Source organism: Pan paniscus, chromosome 7, assembly GCF_029289425.2.
Source record: "Pan paniscus chromosome 7, NHGRI_mPanPan1-v2.0_pri, whole genome shotgun sequence".
Taxonomy (NCBI): Eukaryota; Metazoa; Chordata; class Mammalia; order Primates; family Hominidae; genus Pan; species Pan paniscus.
This window is the reverse complement of record NC_073256.2, coordinates 59,485,969-59,491,436: the sequence shown is the minus strand read 5'-3', so window position 1 is coordinate 59,491,436 and position 5,468 is coordinate 59,485,969. Positions and strand designations below refer to the sequence as shown.

The 5,468-nt window shown below is 42.4% G+C and overlaps 1 non-coding gene across 1 annotated transcript; it reads right to left on the bottom strand.

Annotated features, from left to right (window-relative positions):
* Positions 1-4,954: 4,954 nt before the first annotated feature.
* Positions 4,955-5,061, bottom strand: LOC112440823 (U6 spliceosomal RNA). Its single transcript, XR_003028821.1, has one exon. It is a non-coding gene; the product is annotated as a U6 spliceosomal RNA (small nuclear RNA).
* Positions 5,062-5,468: the final 407 nt, after the last annotated feature.

The window sequence follows — 5,468 nt, the reverse complement described above, 5'->3', positions numbered from 1 at the left end:
TTGGGGTGGGGTCCAGGTATCAATAGTTTCTAAGCATCTCCAGCTATTCCAGCAGGAACCACTATTGTAGAGAAATGTTTGCAAACATTGAGCTCCCTTGGTTCTTTCATCCAATGGAGAAAGCACGATAAGTGCTCGGGTGCCTGCATCTCAGCTCACCCTCTTGTTTCCAGTTGACTGGACTCCCATTTCCCCAGGGATACCAACCATTACCCTTTGCCAATTTAATACACATTTACCAGATTAGTTCCCAAAAGCAATCACAAATCCATTTCCTTGCAGCTAGCAATACTAATTATAGAGAATTCCAAATCCTTCTGACTGCAATTGCTCAAAGTTCAGCACTTGAGTTTTTCTCCACTCTATCTTTATTTTCAGTTTTTCTCACCCCCTGCATGGCTAGGACCACAAGTCCAACCCTGAAGTGTTGATGTGGGAACAGGACAGCCTGGTTGTGAAGAGCATCCCCCAGATGGCCTTGGGTTTGCATTCTGGCTGCTGTTTACCAGCTCGCCTTTGAGAAGCTGTGTTGTTTTACTGTGACTATGTTGTCAGCACACTTTCTGCGCAGGTCTGTTAAATTCAGCAAGAATTTGAGGATGGTATGGGCAATAATAGCATTTATCATAATCTTAGATAATGTATGTGAGAGCTCACCAAAAATTGTGTTTTTTAATAAGAACAATTTAAGCTATAGCCCTGTGGGCAGGGCCCAGCTGCTGCAGGTAAAAAGGCAAGAAAAACTCTATCCCAAGGCTGGGCACAGTGGGCTCACACCTGTAATCCCAGCACTTTGAGAGGCAGAGGCAGGAGGATCACTTGAACTGTGGAGTTTGAGACCAGCCTGGGCAATAAAGCAAGACCCTGACCTGGTGCAGTGGCTCACATCTGTAATCCCAGCACTCTGGGAGGCTGAGGTGGGTGGATTACTTGAGGTCAGGAGTTTGAGACCAGCCTGACCAACATGGTGAAACCCTGTCTCTACAAAAATAATACAAAAATTAGCCGGGTAAGGTGGTGTGCACCTGTAACCTCAGCTACTCCGGAGGCCGAGGTGGGAGAATCACATGAACCTGGGAGGCGGAGGTTGCAGTGAGCCAAGATCTTGCCACTGCACTCCAGCCTGGGCAACAGAGCAGGACTCTGTCTCAAACAAAACAAAACAAAACAAAACAAAACAACACAAAACAAGACCCCCATCTTCATTAAAAAAAAAAAGGAAGAAATAAGATTTTTTGTGCATGCTGGCATGCTGTGTACATCCTGTCTAGATTATTGTGTCTGAAAATGCTTGTGCTATTTAACTTAATTTAATTTGTCATTCTTGGGAAAAAGGGTTTACTAAATTTAGAGGGCAAAATGAGGTCCTAATCTATTCAAATAGCACACAGTCATTGCTGTGGCACCCTGGCCCTTTGGAATGCAGTGATGAACTCAATTGAAGAATTGCTTGCTGAGTCTCTGCTGGGCACCAGGCACTATCTGTGCTTGGTAACTCGATAAAGACAAGAAGGAGGCAATTGGGCTCTGCCTTCAAGGAACTGATGGCTGGGCAGAGGATGCTGGCAGCAAATAACTGCATGTTCTCACTTGGTCCCCTTGCCTCTACTGATGTGAAACTGCATCTCCTCAGAGCCTGGAACGCTGGCACAATGGCGCAGAGAGGTACATGCTGTCATCGAAGGCCACAAAGCACATTAGTGGCTCTGCTAATAGCAGATTCTAGTGTTCTTACAGTATTGCCACCTCTTGGCTAAAGAAAGAACAGCTGAGAAAGTCTACAAACTGTACAAACCATCCTCATTTGAGAAGTAGAAAGATTGATTGGTTTCTATCGATTGCATATCTGTAGTAAAAAAAATTCACAGTCAAATTCTGCTTTTTGTTTTTTAGACACCCATGAGGTAAACACTGTTGTCAGAGGAAACAGTGGAAATGAGGAGGCTGCCCTTGTCTTAGAGAACCCATCAGGAAATGCTTTCCTGAATAGAAAGTATCCTTATCCATTGTTCAGCATTTAATTTCCCCTTTGTTTCCTGTTTAATAACAATAGCAAACCTTAATTTCAGTCCAGCATAAAGAGACTATTGTGAATTTTGGATCAGTCAGGTTTGCACTAATGAGTTTTGACTAAAGGTAGTTTGAAACCTGGGTTTATCTTGCTGGCAACAACTGAATTTCTTGACTTCCCCTTTGAGGGAAAAGCAAGGGAGGTTGGCAGCTTCTGCAGAGGTGGCATCTGACTTTGCTGATGCCAGAGGGTCTGTAAGTGGATTACAAGATACGTGTTACTTTTGTTAGTAAAACTCTACTAAAGCATTGCTTCAGGAGAAATGCTTAGTGGAAGAAGATATTTATGCAGGTTTTGGAACAATGGTTTTTGTTTTTTTTTTTTTTTTGAGATGAAGTCTCACTCTGTCACCCAGGCTGGAGTGCAGCAGCATGATCTCGGCTCACTGCAATCTCCGCCTCCCAGGTTCAAGCAATTCTCCTGCCTCAGCCTCCCCAGTAGCTGGGATTACAGGTGTCTGCCACCACACCTGGCTAATTTTTGTATTTTTAGTAGAAACACGGTTTCACCTTGTTGGCCAGGCTGGTCTTGAACTCCTGGCCTCAAATGATTCACCCACCTTGGCTTCCCAAAGTGCTGGGATTACAGGAGTGAGCCACTGTGCCCAGCGAATTTTCCAAATTTTTATCACATTTTACCCCTATACAGGAATGGGAAATAGATAAAAATCTCGTGCCAGGGAAGAATATAGGAGGCACATATATTGGTTTGCCTGGGACTGAGTTAGTTTGTGCCCTTTGCCTTAGCAGCCAGTTTGATTTAAACATGTCTTAGATTCTTCATTTTAAAATGAGATATTGGCCAGGCATGGTGGCTGACACCTGTAATCTCAGCACTTTGGGAGGCTGAGGTGAGTGGATCACCTGAGCCCAAGAGTTTGAGACCAGCCTGAGCAAGATAGCAAGACCCCATCTCTATTAAAAATGCAAAATCCCGTTAGCCAGATGTGGTGGCACATGCCTGTAGTCCCAGCTACTCTGGAGGCTGAGAGGGGAGGATTGCTTGAGTCCGGAAAGTTGAGGCTGCAGTGAACTGTGATTGTGCCACTACACTTGAGCTTGGGTAACAGAGTAAGATCCTGTCTGAAAACAAACAAACAAACAAAACTAATAAAATGAAGTGTTATTATTATTTTTTAATATGTATGCATGTTTATTAACAGTTTGGTCAATGTAATATCTCAGAGAAATTTTAAGTCAGGCAAAAGATAGGTGAGTGGCCTTGTTTAAAATGTTATAAAGTCCTAGAGTGTCTACTTAGGGGTTGATTGGAACATTTTGGAAGAGACTGCCCTTTGCTGTCCTGCAGGCTCCTGCAGTAAGAGGAGAACAGAACCTCTGACAATGGCATTTGGAGGGTTTTGTTTTTCTTTTTTTCTTTTTAAATTATACTTTAAGTTCTGGGGTACATGTGCAGAACGTGCAGGTGTGTTACATAGGTATACACGTGCCATGGTGGTTTGCTGCACCCATCAACCTGTTATCTACATTAGGTATTTCTCCTAACGCTATCCTTCCCCTAGCCCCCCTGCCCTGTGACAGGCCCTGGTGTGTGATGTTCCCCTCCCTGTGTCCATGTGTTCTCATTGTTCAATTCCCACTTATGAGTGAGAACATGCGATGCTTGGTTTTCTGTTCCTGCATTATTTTGTTGAGAATGATGGCTTCTAGCATCATCCATGTTCCTGCAAAGGACATGAACTCATCCTTTTTATGACTGCATAGTATTCCATGGTGTATATGTGCCACATTTTCTTTATCCAGTCTATCATTGATGGGCATTTGGGTTGGTTCCAAGGCTTTGCTATTGTGAATGGTGCCACAATAAACATGCATGTGCATGTGTCTTTATAGTAGAGTGATATATAGTCCTTTGGGTATATACCCAGTGAGGGGATTGCTGGGTCAAATAGTATTTCTAGTTCTAGATCCCTGAGGAATCACCACACTGTCTTCCACAATGGTTGAACTAATTTACACTCCCACCAACAGTGTAAAAGTGTTCCTATTTATCTACATTCTCTCCAGCATTTGTTGTTTCCTGACTTTTTAATGATAGCCACTCTAACTGGCCTGAGATGGTATCTCATTGTGGTTTTGATTTGCATTTCTCTAATGACCAGTGATGATGAGCTTTTTTCATATGTTTGTTGGCCACATAAATGTCTTCTTTTGAGAAGTGCCTGTTCATATCCTTTGCCCACTTTTTGATGGGGTTGTTTGTTTTTCTTGTAAATTTCTTTAAGTTCTTTGTTGATTCTGGATATTAGCCCCTTGTCAGATGAATAGATTGCAAAAATTTTCTCCCATTCTGTAGGTTGCCTGTTCACTCTGATGATAGCTTCTTTTGCTGTGCAGAAGCTCTTTAGTTTAATCAGATTCAATTTGTTAATTTTGGCTTTTGTTGCCATTGCTTTTGGTGTTTTAGTCATGAAGTCTTGGCCCATGCCTATGTCTAGAATGGTATTACCTAGGTTTTCTTCTAGGGTTTTTATAGTTTTAGGTCTTATGTTTAAGTATTTAATCCATCTTGAGTAATTTTTGTATAAGGTGTAAGGAAGAGGTCCAGTTTCAGCTTTCTGCATATGGCTAGCCAGTTTTCCCAACACCATTTATTCAATAGGGAATCCTTTCCCCATTGCTTCTTTTTGCCAGGTTTGTCAAAGATCAGATGGTTGTAGACGTGTGGTGTTATTTCTAAGGCCTCTGTTCTGTTCCATTGGTCTATAAATCTGTTTTGGTACCAGTACCATGCTCTTTTGGCTACTGTAGCCTTGTAGTACATTTCGAAGTCAGGTAGCAGGATGCCTCCAGCTTTGTTCTTTTTGATTAGGATTGTCTTGGCTATGCAGGCTCATTTTTGGTTACATATGAAATTTAAAGTAAAAATATGGAACACTTCATGAATTTGCACATCATCCTCATGCAGGGCCCATGATAATCTTCTCTGTATCATTCCAATTTTAGTGTATGTGCTGCTGAAGCAAGCACTGAGCTGTTATTATTAACAGTTCCACTAAAATGCACCTGGAGGCCTTCATTTATTGTATGGTGTAATATATTGCTATTTACTTATTTTTATTTATTTATTTATTTTATTTTATTTTTGAGACAGTCTCACTCTGTCACCCAGGCTGGAGTGCAGTGGCATGATCTTGGCTCACTGAAACTTCTGTCTCCCAAGTTTAAGCAATTCTCCTGCCTCAACCTCCTGAGTAGCTGGGACCAGATGCCTGCACCACCACACCTGGCTAATTTTTGTACTTTTAGTAGAGACGGGGTTTTGCCATGTTGGCCAGGCTGGTCTCAAACTCCTGACCTCAAGCGAACCACCCGCCTTAGCCTCCCAAAGTGTTGGGATTACAGGCATGAACCACTGCACCCTGCTACTTAAATTT